This window comes from Pseudophryne corroboree, chromosome 1, assembly GCF_028390025.1.
Source record: "Pseudophryne corroboree isolate aPseCor3 chromosome 1, aPseCor3.hap2, whole genome shotgun sequence".
In the NCBI taxonomy this organism is placed as follows: Eukaryota; Metazoa; Chordata; class Amphibia; order Anura; family Myobatrachidae; genus Pseudophryne; species Pseudophryne corroboree.
Window position 1 is genome coordinate 836729609 of NC_086444.1, and position 16144 is coordinate 836745752.

Consider the following 16144-nt stretch of genomic DNA (forward strand, 5'->3'; position numbering starts at 1 on the left):
GTAAAATCTCATTTTCTGTTTTGATAATTATTCTCTAAAAGTTGTAGTGATAGTTTAACGTGAAGGTTGTTACAGATGAAAGCCTCAGGCAGGTCTGAAAGGATAGATTCTTCATACAATCTTTTTGATGGTCATATCTACAATCTTTTGAGAATTTGTAACAAGGACAGCTGATGTCCTACACATTCTGCTCTTCCTTATCTACTCTTTATCCTGGTCTTTCATTTTTATTCTCTTCAGGACTCTCTGATCCTTTGTTATAGTGTATGTATTATATTGCTGCCCAGTGTGAAATTTAAGTCTCTTAAGCACATTATTCTTCCAAAGTATTAGATATATATTTCAGGTGTCTTAAAGTACAAAGAAAAGTGATTCCATTTTCTGCTCAGCAGCCATGCATCACTTTGTGCTGTGGAAGTTTCAGTCAGCTGTTCCATTTTGTGTCATTCATGATGGGTTGAGTAGCAGCGATAAGGGTAAAGTTGCTTGGCAAGGTTTCAAAGTTCCCATCTGTCACTGCTTCAGTTTTCATAGCTCACAGTTTTCAGTCTTACAGAGTCCTCACTATCTTTTGAACAAATACAGTATGTTCAGCTTTTTTTCTATGTGACTTATAATTCTTTGTTTTGCAATATAAATGTAACAAAGATTTTAAACATTATTATGTATTTAAATTTGATACCTCTTTTATTCATCCATCAATCCTGTGACATCAGTCAGGAACATGAAAGGAGACAGATCAAGGTCATCAGAATGCAAGGTAAAAAAAAGTAAATTTTTCCCATTGATTTCCAGTTACACCTTGTAAGTTCCTCATTTGCATTTGTAGAACTGCAATGTCAGTTCTTTACCCGCTCAATTTTTAGTATTTAAAACCCCCTACCTGCTACCCAACAAAAGATAACTCGGGAGTATTGTAAGTGCTAGTACTAGCTATGGATCATCTCAAAACAGGACAGTTTTAATGGTGATGTACATTGGGGGTCATTCCGACCCGATCACTCGCTGCAGTTTATCGCAGCGCAGCAATCAGGTTGGAAATGCGCATGCGTCGTTGCCGAAGTGCGCTGGCGCATGCCAGACGGCTGAAGGGCGTTGTTGCCTAGCGATCGCCTCTGCCTGTCAATCAGGTAGAGGCGGTCGCTGGGCAGGAGGGGGCTGGACGGCGCCGTTAAGCCGCCGTTAAGGGGGCGTGGTCCGGCCAACGCAGCCACTGCGACCCGGGCAGCGAAGAGGTTCTCCCGGCCAGCTGCAGGAGCTGCGCTGACCGGGAGTTACTCCTCAAATGCAAAAGTGATGCTTTTGTATTTCTGTGGGGGGGCCGGCACTGACATGCGGGTCGGACTAGCCCTGTGCTGGCCGTCCCCCCGCATGTCTGAGTGCCTGATCGTAGCTGTGCTAAATTTAGCACAGCTACGATCAACTTGGCATGACCCCCATTATTAAAGAGGGGTACATTTTGTCAGCATTCATAATTTTCACTCATAGTGTTGACATGAGAGAGTTGGCATGGTCATAATTCTTAGCATATCAACATTCAGCATGCCGACACTGGCAAAATGTCAACATGATTAGCCTGACGACAAAACAATGTGTCCCGATGTAGTGGTTACTTACTTGGTAGTGGATCTCCAGGCAGCTTTGGTGGTGTCTTCTGGGTCTAGCAGTCAGGTGATTGTGACTTCCGGGTGTCATCCAGAGGTTCTAGCAGTAAGTAATGCTAGCCCATATCCCTAATACTAACCCTCCCACAGCCTAACCCTAACCCTCCACCCAGTGCTTAACATTAACTCTACCATCCCACAACCTAACCATCCAGTCCTACAACTTAAACCTAACCCTCCAATCACTGCAGAATATAAAGATAGTACATCCGACGTTCACCTCTCACAACAATGGCACGTGGTGCTCCGTAGTTTCCACGACGGTTATTCGCAATGGTGCCATTTGTCCAGTCACGATACACCTTCACCACAGCAGCACGCGAACAGTTCACAAACAGCACTGTTTCAGAAATACTGTCACCCTTGGCCTTAAAGCCATAATCATTCCTTTTTGCAACTCAGATAAATCCCTCCTTTTACCTATGACAGCAACGAGTGATATGTGTGAAGAAGGGCCTATTGCACACCTTATATACCCACCAAGCCAGCACACCACACATGACGTACTTCATGGGTTACGTGCTGCCGACATAAAATGTAGATGGTTATCATAATAATGTGACTCGACTGTGTATGTGGATGCCGTTAGATTATGGACATCAACAAAGTTGTTTAATGTTCCAAGTTAAAGTCTAGTTAGTAAGATTCATCATTTTAAAATTACCGTATTCCCAATCTCTACTGAACAGACGCGAAAAAAAATCCCAATAGCCAGTAGGTTAGCGGGTTCCCATAACCTGTTAACATGCAAATCCGTGAACTTCCCTTATCATCCCCCCCATTAACTTTACGTGGGCAATTTACTTCCCCCCTAAATGTGTTAAAAAAACATACTGGATGATGTTCTTACTAGAAATTGCACGTGTAAATGATCTGATAAATAGTAAATTGCATTTAAAAGGCCAGGAAGAACCTTTTGCTCTCAATGAGGCTACATTTACAGCTGTCTCACTGAGTGTTTTCTGCCTTTTTATAAATCAGAAAACATTCCATTGTCCCTAACCTGCAGATAAGCTACACTTTTTTTTAAATGAACAGAATTGGGTAATTAGTGCAAAAGATGCTTTTAAAATTCACAGTTATACACACAAAATAAATAAATAAATATTCTGATTTAATGCACATTCCTGAAAAATACAGTTTGTTTATTGCCCGAAGTTGGTGTTTGCAAAACACTTTCACAAAAACATTGCATGTGCATTATTTATGTTAAGTCATATAGCAATAACACAGTATTTGGGCCTAATTCAGACCTGATTGCAGCAGCAAAATTTTCCTCTAATGGGCAAAACCATGGGGGTCATTCCGAGTTGATCACTAGCTGAATTTGTTCGCAGCGCAGTGATCAGGCTAAAAAATGGCAGTTCTGCGCATGCATATGCGGCACAATGCGCACTCGTGACGTACGGGCACAACGAACGTTGTAGTTTTGCACAGGGTCTAGCGATGCATTTCAGTCGCACTGCTTGCCGCAGAGTGATTGACATGAAGTGGGCGTTTCCGGGTGGCAACTGACCGTTTTCAGGGAGTGTGCGGAAAAACGCAGGTGTGCCAGGAAAAACGCAGGTGTGGCTGGGCTGGTTTGTAACGTCAAATCCGGAACTGAATAGTCTGAACTGAAGTGATCGCAAGCGCTGAGTAGGTATTGAGCTACTCTGAAACGACACGATTTTTTTTTGCAGGCGCTCTGCGTTAAAAACGTTCACACTTCTGCTAAGCTAAAATACACTCCCAGTGGGCGGCATAGCATTTGCACGGCTGCTAAAACTAGCTAGCGAGCGATCAACTCGGAATGACCCCCCATGTGCACTGCAGGTGGGGCAGATATAACATGTGCAGAGAGAGTTAGATTTAAGTGGGGTGTGTTCAAACTGAAATATAAATAGCCCCCACCCCTGTAGTGCAACATGGTTTGGCCATTAGAAGAAGATTTTGCTTTTGTGATCAGTTCTGAATTAGGCCCTTGATTCATTAATATAACTCTACTCATAACTTATTAAATATAATTTTATTGGTGAAAATAAAATATAATATCCCCCTCACAAGCAGGGGTTAAACAAAACGTAATACTATTATTATACTGTAGTAATAACACATTTAATCAAGATATATAAGACCTGGTTAATCGTGTTCATCAATCCTATCCACTGCAAAACCAAATCCAAAGAAGACATTACTGATGTCAATTTAAAATGTCATTGATTTTACATGGCTGATGTGTGTTTCAGCATACTAATATGTGATTGCTGCAACATCTTCCAGTTTTATGGAAATAATAAAATGAAGAAATAATATAGTACAGTAAATACTATTAATAATGAAGGTAGTAGAAAATGAAGGTGATCTGGTCAGCATACCGGCGTTCGGGATACTGGCAGTAGGAATACTGACACGGGAATCCCGCCACTGGTCTCAAGACCAGCATCGGAATCCCGATCATAAGTATGCCGGGGTGGGAGGGGTAGGTTAGGTTTAGGCTGCAGAGGGAGGTTTAGGGTTAGGTTACGGGTGGGGGGGGGGGTTTGGGTTAGGCTGCGGGGAGGAAGGGTTATGTATAGGCACTAAGAAGGTGGGGTTAGGGTTAGGAACTAAGGGGGAGGGTTAGGCTGCGGGGAGGAAGGGTTTGTGTTAGGCACCATCGTGGATGGTTAGGGTTAGGCTGTGGGGGAGGGGGTTAGGGTGAGGCTGCGGCTGCAGAAGGGAGGGTTGGGGGTAAGGGGTTGGGGTTAGATTACTTACCTACCAGGCATTGTTATCCTGCGCATCGGGATGCCGCTGTCGGTATTCTGACCACTGGCATTCCAAGCGCCAGGATCCCGATACCATCCCAAATAAGGAAATAATATTACAGTACAGTAAGTACTATAAAAGAACAGACCTTAAAGGTGCTAAAAAAAAAAATCCAGATCTACTTTGTACATACCTCCCAACTTTTGATCTTTTGAAAGAGGGACACACGCGCGGCGAAGCAGCGCGCGCTCCCGAAAAAGGGGCATGGCCTGCGAAAATGGGGCGTAGCTTCGCAAGAGGGCCCGCCCCCGTTTTCGTCACTGAGGGGGCATGCCCAGCGCTCTATAAGCTGCTGGCATGCCCCCTCTCCCTCTGTCTGCACTGAATAGACGCTGTGCGCATGCGCACAGTGTCTATTCACCGCTGCGATGCTAAGCAGGGCAGCGAGTGACAGAGCCTCCCAACTGCCCCCCCCACCGCGGGACACTGCGGCCCGCGGGTGGGATAGCAGGACAGTCCCCAAAAAATGGGACTGTCCCGCGAAAATCCGGACAGTTGGGAGGTATGTTTGTACCACATTCAAAGAGAAGTGCGGTGAGCTAAATTGCTATTATGACAGGAAAGGCTCTGCCTCACCTGCCTCACCCCACCGCACGTCACTGATTTGAACACACTTTGCAGTGAGACCAAGCTGCTGTATCTGCATCAGTGATGAACTATGTGATCTATGTTTATTACACAAGAAAGGGCTTTATCCTTACAGTGCCACAGAAAATAGCTATGCATCCATAGTGCAGAAAACCTGAACCATTTGTGCAATCATTTATTTATGCCACCACTGCTTTATATAGCATATATCCCACCACCTCTTAGTTGCCCGAGCAGGGCCCGTCAATGCCATATGGCTCCTATGGTTAAAGGCACTTTGCACTCTGCGCGTAACAACTGGCACACTCCTAATAAGCGCATGTTTTGAGACATGGGTAAGTGGGGGAAGGGGAAAGACAGAGGACCAATAGCGTACTAGCGCTATTTCAGAAGAGAGGGGAAAAAAAGAATGAATGCGCTGTGAGAAAAGAGGTCAGCAGGTTTCATTTCAACTGGGTATCGATGTCTGTGTGAATACTGAAAGCATAAATGATGGCATAAGCTCTGCTTCCCAAACGTCAGCTGCAGTGGGGTGAAAGATTGAGGTGCCAAATACCTGAAAGCCTAGGGATCTGGCCATGGGTTAATACGTCTCTGTGCCCAAGCACCCTACTGCCCTCACAGTGAGTTTAGAGAATGATGGTGCATTCTGCGCCAGATGTACTACAGTGCCCAGCAAACCATGTATGCTTCAGACTGCCACTGTATTTAATTCTGTTTAACTTCTGCATCAGGTAAGTGGTGTGGCGGGTTACTGCAGCTGCCCCTGAGGGGGTGATATCTTGCCCCCCACCCTAAAAAGCTTCTGACACCACTGCAACAGATCCTGCTGTACATAAATAGGAATATTTAAGTACAGTAGGATGTTTTCACTGCGTTCAGTGTTGCAGAGCACGATGGGTCTAATTCAGACCTGATCGCTGTTGTGCGAATTCGCAAGCCATACGATTATCGAACAACTGCGCATGTGTACAGATCATAATGCGCACACGAGAGGCCAAACTGCAAAGGAAATCAGCGTCTTTTTTGATCGCTAAGTTGATTGACAGGAAGTGGACATTTGGGGCTGGTAGCTGGCCGTTTTCTGGGCATGTCAGGTTCCCAAGCATTTTCAGGCGGGTGTGTGATCTCCCAATCAGCCTGTTTCTTTTGCACTGTAGGAGTAAGTCTTGGGCTACGCACAGACTGCATAGACTGGAAAAAAACAGCTGCAAATGGATTTGCAGCTGATTGGCGTGTGCAAAACTTTTCACTCTGTCTTGGCGGTGACTATCCAATAGCAAACCTTTGCAAAGGAGCGATCAGGTCTGAATCAGGCCCTATGACACTTTCCAAATCATAGACAATAATAAAAATAATAACTGATAAGGATTTTTTCCTTTTTTGAAAAAAACTCCCGCTGGAGGAGAGAGGAGCCGCGGAGGGTGAGGAGCAGCCAGAACTGAGTAGAAAGTAAGTGTCAGACAGTGTAGGGCTGGTGGGACAGAAGGGACATCGCTAGAGCTAGAAATATATATACAGTAGGGATAAAGTAGCAACGAGGTGGGGAGGATGGGGGGGAAGGGGGATTGGGGGTGCTGCCTATTTTGTCAGTCCCATGCCCCACAATTTACGGTGGCAGCCATGGCCATGACACTTGAAATTTGGGACAAGCTTTTTTGATAGTTTCTCTAAATACAAACCTTGCAATCACTGTTTTTCAAGTATCTACAATGTCCCCAATTAGACTTTCGCTCATTAATTGATATTACTTCAGCCTTATAAGCTTACTACCTCATAACATTTGATGAACTAAATGTACTTTGTCATTTTCACTTTCTCAAAAAAATAATTCTCCTAGCAGAGATCATTAAATAATCATTCTAGTGGGTTTCAAAGAGTCTTAAAAGCATTTTCATGTTTCTTTTATGAAAGAAGTCAGCCAACACCTGCCACCTTAAAGTGTAAACAGAGTCCATCTGTGAGATGCAGTATGAACATGTCTGTGTGTACGCAGAATGCACTACAATACATGGCATTGGTACTGAAATAATAGACATAATTAGGCTTGGAGTAGGCTGCCAGGTTAGGAGAGAAGAGCTGGCACCAAGCCTCAATGATTCTTACTGGAATTCGAGCAATTAAGCATGTGTGCCACAGAACAGGTCCAGCCTTCCCTTATATCTCTCCTCTCCTATAGTGAATATATCATGTAATGTATAATATTCACTTATACAAACACATTGTACTGTACAACTATCTAATTGTGTGGTCTAAATAATCCAAATTGATGTCATTTACAATAGGTACTGCATGATAAATAAAACACACATGAACGTAACTTTTAATTATTAGGAATGCTGTACTCCATTCTGGGTCAATTAGATATATTAAGAAGTTGCTTAATAAAGTAATTTTTATATTTAGTTGAGTGATAACGTCATTGTGGCGGTGGAATGCCTGAGGCGATATGCCACCAGTGTCTGAACTTTACTGAGTGCATATTGTAATGAGAGATAAATCAAGGTGATAAACATACATACAACACCTTCTAATTGTAGGCGTGCCAGTCCCAATTGGAAAGGGCTGTCCTGCCAGTTGGCACTTTTGTCCTGACTTGTGGTAAGTTAGGAGGAAAGTTGTTCAACATGTCGATAAGGCTTTCATTCTTTTGTACTCCATAAGGCCAACAAGTTATGTCATATAGGGGTCTATGTACTAAGCACTGGATGGAGATAAAGTCGCTGGAGATAAAGTCCCAGCCAATCAGCTCCTAACTGTCATGTCACAGGCTGGGTTTGAAAAATGACAGTTAGGAGCTGATTGGCTGGTACTTTATCTCTGTCCACTTTATCTCCTCCTGAGGCTTAGTAAATAGACCCTATATAGTAAGGGGGGCATCATCATGGTGAATGGGTGGCACACACTTACCATTGATGCAGGTGGCAAATGAAGGCTATTTTAGGGGAGGAAGGTTGAGGGGAGGAAGCACCTTGCAAACACTGTGCCCACCCCTATCATATGTTGCTTTTTGTGTGCGCACTGTTGGAAAGCAACAGCCACAGAGATAAGGTCGGGCGGTATGCAGTATGCACAAGAAGGTTCCTACTTTTGTCAAAACATACATAACATAAGTCATTTCTCATAGTAAGATGTTTGGAAAAACAAGACAATAATAATTACAGAAAGAAAAGCTCACAGTTGTTTCCCAGCAGCACCATTGTCTGTAGCTGGTCAGTTTGCTGAGAAATGGGGGGACTGATCCAGAAATGTATCAGATAATCACAACATGTCATTAACCATTGCATTATTTACTTTGTTGCACCAATTAGCCTTTAATACGCAACTTAATACAAAGCTACAGTGTGAACAGGGTTTAACCTACATCACACCGACAAATGATTGCATGATTAGAATGAACAAACAGCTGCAATTGCAGCTGTGTATTTGCATAGTTATTGCTTTACAATTTACATCGGATATATACTGCATACAGTATACTGTATAAGGAATAAGTACATCAGTAAAGCCTGCCCTGGATGAAGTGGAGTAAGATAAATGGTTTGAAGGGAATCAGTGACCATGAACAAATGTGGTGGGATCAGCGGCTTAGGGGTGTACGATTAGTGGTGGGTTTCAGTCCTGAAACTCCCTTCATGCTCGAGGCTGGTAACTGTTCCCATTGGAGGTTACCCTGCATTATGATGCCCTATTATCCCATTGATCACTTTCTGCTGCCTTCCCCATGTCTTCTTGCCCCCTCTCCTATTTGTATTTCATCCTCCAGAGTTGTACACGTACCTCTCTCTATGTCACGGTGTGAGTGTCTCTTTACCCTCATTGAAATTTTTTTGTGAAAGAAAACGGATTTCTGTTTCATTTAAAAAATAGATTAAATGCATTTTTTTATATATTTTAAAACTCTCATTATTAACAACAGGTATTGTGGCAAACATTGGAAATCCTAGAAGTCTGCGTTTGCCACTGGGGCTATGAATGTAGACAAGAAATAATGGCTGGGCTCATTGTAATGGTAAGAAAAAGTTGCTGAGCTGTAAGCACTGAAGTCACAATACAGTATCTCACCCCTTGCGCTAGACAAAAGACTTTTACCGCTCCTGGATCGGGTATTTGCGCACGCTAAAAACCCAGCCACAAATATAGCCTACCTTACCAATGGGAGTAATATATGGATGTACAGTATATTGGTAACAAGAAACAGCCAGTAATAAAGGGTCCCTAAGTGTCAATTTGAAATAGAAATCCTCATTACAAAAGTACATTTTGTTCTTTAAAAGTATCAAATGTATTACACTTACATTGGTGATAATAACTGCGAGCCCGTAAAGGTATCTTTCACAGTCAATAATCGGGAAAGAGTAGATGTTATTTTCTGTAACTGACACAAAGAGGAACACTTACGTATCTGGCTGAAAATATCTGTGCCCATAAAGGTTTCTTTATAGTTTAGTGTCAAAGACTTTCAGCTATTGGGACACCTGGAGACCTCAGGCTTCCCTAATTGAAGACTTCAGAAAACATCTTCTTGATTCCCACAACAACTGTCCCCAAACGTGGGGACATGTGAAAGTGTTCCTGTGTGTGTTGGTTAGAGAAAATAAGTTCTACTGTTTGTTTACCCGATTATTAACTGTGAAAGATAACTTACAGGCACCGGTTATTATCACTAATGTAAGTCTAATACTTTTAGAGTGATAACCAGTATGAAAAAATTTAAACAGTTGTACTTTTAAAGAGTGAAAAGTCCTTTAATTAGTAGTTCTTTATCGAAGTGACACTTATGGAACCTTTATTTATCACTGGTTGATACCTATGTGCATCTATATATTACTCCCAGCACTAATGGGCCCTACACACTGGCCAAGGTGCCCGACGGACGAGCCGGCGGTGGGGGTGAGAGCCGCGCACCGTTCATAGTTGGTGCCTACACACTGAGGGTGTGTACACACGGTGAGATCCTTGCTATGCCCGATTTTCACTTGCGATTTCCCCTGAACTCCCCGAAGCCCAGCACCACCGATTTTGTCTAACTTTTCTTTAGATATGGACTATGTGTGCTTACTATTTTGGCTTATGTGAGATTTTGGCTTATGTGAGATGTCATTGACATGTGAGACGAACTAGATAGTACACCGACCTAGCAAGGATTGACTTGCCTGCACAATCTATCTTTACTTGCGATGCCGACCTGGCGGGACCGCGCATCGGGATCGAATCGGGATCACAAGGTGACTTTCACCTTGCGATCTGCACTAACTTTTCTTGCGATTTTGACTATATAGTCAAAATCGAAAGAAAATATCTCACCGTGTGTACACACCCTGAGAGATATGAACAATTTCTCATTCATTACTGAATGAGATTATTCATATCGGCCGCACACACATCGGGCAGTGTGTAGGGCCCTTAAAGTCTGCTATATTTGTTTCTGTCAGCAAGCATTCAGAATATGTCAAAGGGCCCTAATAGTCTCCCTATCACAGGGATCAATGTCAATAATCCAAGCTGTGTTCACTATACAATAAACTCAAGGCAAATCAATACTTGGTCAGAAGTAATATTACGAAAAATGTAATGTAAGTGCATTTTCAACAAAAAGTTAAGGTATTTTTTGAGTGCCAAAAATATTACTCTCATCACCTTAAATTAGCACCGAGATAAAGCAGGTGATTTAGGCAGCTAAATGATGTCTCAGCAAGGAAGCATTTGGTAGGGGGACTAAGCTACGTGAATCAGCTATTAATTAGCAGAGTGCATATTTGTTGCGGTATCACAATCTGTACAGTCTGGAGTGTGTCAGAACACTAAGCTGCTTCCAGTACTGGACTATTTGCCCGACCGACCACCATATGCCTTTGCAGCATCTATGCAACCACAGGAACCTTTTCATCTGCAGTCATAATAGACACATGATGCAAGGCTGGACATGCATAAAACATGAGCAGCAAATTCTAATCCTTGACAATGTGATGAATAAAATAACTCAGAGATAGATCTGTGGGAGAATCTAAATATATACAGCAGGAAACGTGATTGAGGGAACATTTACAGTATGAGATGCATGACAGCAGGGAGAATTACAGTCATACATTTATTATCCTCATTTAGGGGAATATTTACTAATTACCTGGTTTAAATCCGATAATTAGAATTTCTTATGCTGCTATCTTCAGAAATAAGAAATTGTACTAAATATCACATACAGGGACAGGGGCTCAGGAAGGAGCTTGTCCCAGTAATGTGTAGGAGAAGTGAAATGATCACTACTTCTTCAGGAGCCAGGGGCCGTTCTGCACATGTGGAGTCTGCTGACCACGCATGTGCAGGGGATGGCTCTGGAGGAACCTTCTCCTGGTGTTTTCTGCAATCTGTACCCCATAGGTCTACAGCGGCACAATGCCATCTTCTGCCGTTAAGTTGCCAGTGTCAAACTGCCACTCTCCTTCAATCACAAAGCCACCAGTAGCGACAAATCGGAAGTTATTAAAAATACTGAGTAAGCTATTTTGCCTTCTTAGAAAATGTAAAACATATTTTATGGTAGTATTCTGATAGCATAAGACTGATTTAGTCTTTTTAGGCCTATTTTATAAATAGAGCCCTTAAACCCTCTGAAAAGCACACCATCTACTGGCTAGCTATTACCAACCTAGAGAAACTGAGCGCACCCCACTCTGGGACCAGGGCCGGTTCTAGCCCTTTTTGCGCCCTGGGCGTGAAATAGGGGTGTGGCTTCATACGGGAGACGTGGTCAGTTACGCCCCCTGTACAGTAGAGTAGAGCCGCTGAAATGCTGTGCGGTGCGTGATGACATTATCGCGCACCGCACAGTAAAGGTCCTCTACACGAAGGGAAACTAGACGCTACGCGTCTAGTTCCCTTCACAGCGGGACACAGCGGGCATCGGCAGCGGGACACAGCGGACAGCGGGGGGCACAGCAGTAGCGGATCTTGCCATGGTGCGGCGCCCTCCGGATGGTGCCGGCGCCCTCCGGAAGGCGGCGCCCCGGGCAAAAGTCCTGCTTGCCCGTGGCAAGATCCGCTACTGCCTGGGGCATACATTCATACCAGGAGCCTGGATTTGAGACAGATGTTAGTTGATGATTCCCCTGTCCCCTCCACTCACATTCACTAACAACACCTAATCCCAGCAGCACCAAGACACACGCTTTCTCCAGCGGCACCTTTACAACTACAAGGAGGACGAGAAAAGAGGATGGGGTGGAGGAGTTCTCTCCTCATAGGTGGCGGCTACTATGGGAGGGGCCCTGCTTCTTGCAGATCACATTCACCCTCCCCACTTCACATTCACTTCCACCACCCCAGACAGGGGACCCGATGTACTAAGCCTTGAAAAGTGATAAATTGCACGGTGATAAAGTACCAACCAATCAGCTCCTGTCATTTTTCAAACCCAACCTGTGACATGGCAATTAGGAGCTGATTGGCTGGTACTTTATCACCATGAAATGTATCCTTTTTCAAGGTTTAGTACATCTCCCCCACAGAGGGGGAGGACCGTGGCATATGCCCCCTGGGCTCTATGCTAATTTGTGCTCTGGGGCGCATAAAGCAGAACCTGGAGCAATGTAGGAGGTCAGTGTGCCCCCTGCATGGTTGGCGTCCCAGAGGTGACAGCCTTCTATTGTATTTCCTGTATTTATGCTCCTGACCCCAACAGATGATACCACAAAACTATTATAGTGACTCTTCAAAACAATTGATCGACTATAGCTTACTTTTTCTCCTGGATTGTTATTTAGCAATTTGCATTATTTGGTGTTTTAAAAAAAAAAAATGAATAGCATCTAAAGTAAAAGAAAATAAAGTCAATACTTATGTGAACTGTGTTTTAATCACATTTTAACAAATTAAAGCATTCCAAAGATTTTACAAATTGACAACAAAGTCTTAAAATATAATTTTTTCAGATAGAACTTTTTGATATGGTATGATACACATTTACTATATGGTAAAATTCCTCAAACCTGAAATACAGAAATAGAAAATACTGTATAGCCACTTAAATGTAATACAGATACATTGTCGCCAGAATAACAAATTCATTCTATTTGTTAAATTGGTCATTAATACCCCTTTCATACTGAGTGGAGAACTCGGGTTATTGCTGGGGCAAGTCGGTACGACCCGTGTCCCGTCTTGGGGGTTTATTTACTAATATTCATGTTTTGTCCGTTTTGAAGGGTGTTTGAACTCGAATGGTATCAGGTGCATTTTACTGCAACTTTTTGAATCCTGATACGGTCATTCACTAAGCTGCCGAGTTTTGCACAATCGTTTTTTCCGATGTCGATGTGATTCGTAATATCAGGCAGTGTTTTACGGGAGTGATGAGTAAAACACTGCCTGAAAAAACACAAGGAAACCCGGATGGATCTGTGAGATCCGTGCAGGGCTTCATTGTGTACCTTAAAAAGTTCATTAAAGTCTTTAAAATCCTGGAAAAAATTGAGTGGGGTCCCCCCTCCTAATCATAACCAGCCTCGGGCTCTTTGAGCCGATCCTGGTTGAAAAAATATGGGGTAAAAAATTACAGGGGTTCCCCCATATTTAATCAACCAGCACCGGGCTCTGCGCCTGGTCCTGGTTCCAAAAATACGGGGGACAAAAAGCGTAGGGGTCCCCCATATTTCTGAAACCAGCACCGGGCTCCACTAGCTGGGGAGATAATGCCACTTTGTGGTCAGCGGTTGACCGAAAGTAACCTCACCGCTGACCACAAAGTTCCCACCATTGGTTACAATGGAGCGCATAGGCGCTACGTTGTATCACTGCCGTGTGCTGCCTGACAGACACTACAGGAGCACACAGCCAATCAGGAGGGTGCCACGACGTGGCGCTCCCTGATTGGCTGAAGGAACCCTCTTAGACAGGAGTCGGGGGGGTCCTGGCAGTCGGGGAAAGGGGTCCCATGTGAAAACATGGGGCCCCTTTCAGTGCGTGGTCGGGTTTGCGTTTTATTTTTTTGTCAAGTACGTGGATTATATAGAGAACAGAAGAGGACCAATCTACACTGGATTATGTGAGTATAATTTTTCACACAGGTACCCCATGGATTCTACATGGAGAAGAGGACCGACCCTCGTGTGAACATAGGTAAGTATGTATGTTTGGAGGTGTGCATGTATGTAATAAACTTATACTTTCAAGGTGTGTGTCTCCTGTTTTTATTGGGGTATTTTTTTAGTAGTAGTACTACAGGTGCCAGCGGGCCCGGTTTTCCACCGCATGCTGGTACTTGTGGTTCTCCAAGTACCAGCTTGCGGGGGAGGCTTGCTGGGACTTGTAGTACTGCTACTAAAAACAATATTCACATTTTTTAAAAAGGCTATCAGCCCCCCATCCGCCGCCCTTGGATGGGGGGGACAGCCTCGGGCTTCACCCCTGGCCCTTGGGTGGCTGGAGGGGAGGACCCCTTGATTGAAGGGGTCCCCACTCCTCCAGGGTACCCCGGCCAGGGGTAACTAGTTGGGGTTTTAATGGCACGGCCGCAGGGACCGATATCAAAGTGTCCCCCGGCTGTGGCATTATCTCCCCAGCTAGTGGAGCCCGGTGCTGGTTTCAGAAATACGGGGGACCCCTACGCTTTTTGTCCCCCGTATTTTTGGAACCAGGACCAGGCGCAGAGCCCGGTGCTGGTTGATTAAATATGGGGGAACCCCTGTCATTTTCCCCCCAATATTTTTTCAACCAGGATCGGCTCAAAGAGCCCGAGGCTGGTTATGATTAGGAGGGGGGACCCCACACATTTTTTTTTCTGATTTTAAACTAAACAGACCCTTTCCCATAGATAACCATGCACAGATCTCACTGATCCGTGCATGGTTATCCAAACTCGACTGGAAAAAGCAGGTCTATTTTTTTGCTGCTTTTTTAACGATTCGAAAAAAAACAGAGCCGCACTTGAGCACTCAGAAACTAACACCCAAATACGAATGAATAGTGAATGCCCGTATTCTATGAAATAACAGCCGCTTTTGACCGATGGTCTATTCATTCGTATTTCGGGACATTGTCATTCAAACCATTACGAATAGACTAGACACTGCCGAGATTGCTGCTTAGTAAATTCCCGGATTGGGACTTAGAAAAAAAAACACAAATCGACCAAACTCGGATTTTTAGTAAATACTGGCCCTGGTGTGAAAGGGTTGAAGAAAAAAAAATGCAATACTCCAGCACTCCCCTATTTAAACACGTTCACTTACAGATGTCTCTTCCTACATCCTTGCTGCAGTCACGTTAAACAGCCCCTCTAGTCTCGCCATGCCATGGTGTGAATCTACAGCGCCAAGCGTCTTTATGTGCAACATTTTTCCATTTAAATGTGTTTTAGTCGCATCACTATGAGATTAGGACACAAAAGCATTTTATGCTGATTAAAATGATATGCGGCAAGCCTATATTCTGTGTGCGACTGCAGCTGTATCTGCATATGAAATGCTACATTACAGTGTTTTCCTGGAAATCACTGCAATGTAGCACTTCGTGTGCAGATACAGCTGTGGTCGCACACACAATATAGGCATTTTGCATATAATTTTAAACAGCATAAGCTGCTTGTTCGTCCTAGTTCATAGCAATGCGTATGAGATGCATTTTGGGCAAAAAAAGACGCCCAACGTTAGCAGAGCTGCCCGGGAGCTGCCAGCTGACTGACGACAGGCATCTCCTGCTGCATGGTGTATTGCGGCAACATGTATGAGGACACATCTGTATACAATACACACTGAATTTCACAGAAATCCAGGGTACTCTTCCAAACACCAATACAGGATAATCCCCCTTGAAACACTGTGCAATTGTAATACTGTATGTGACTATTTTAAAAGCATAAACAACTCCTTAGTGGCAAATAGGTCACCATTCCATATGCCACACAGATGACAGATAGGGAAGCAGCATGGTTTTCAGGTCCTTCATCAGAAGTGTGACTGCCTATTCCCCCCATTTCCCTTTATATACCTCTCTGTTAATTGGAATCAGCTGTGCCTCCTTTCCAAAAACCATGCCGTCTTCTCAATCTATTAGCTGCGACCAAAGTGACATATGCGGAAACTGAAACAATTATGGGCACTGGT

The 16144-nt window shown here is 43.9% G+C and overlaps 1 protein-coding gene across 4 annotated transcripts in view; it reads right to left on the minus strand.

Moving 5' to 3' along the window:
- ARHGAP24 (Rho GTPase activating protein 24) overlaps nt 1–16144 on the minus strand; it is a 1566862-nt gene that overhangs the window by 648434 nt on the left and 902284 nt on the right. The gene's annotated exons all lie outside the window — the stretch shown is intronic.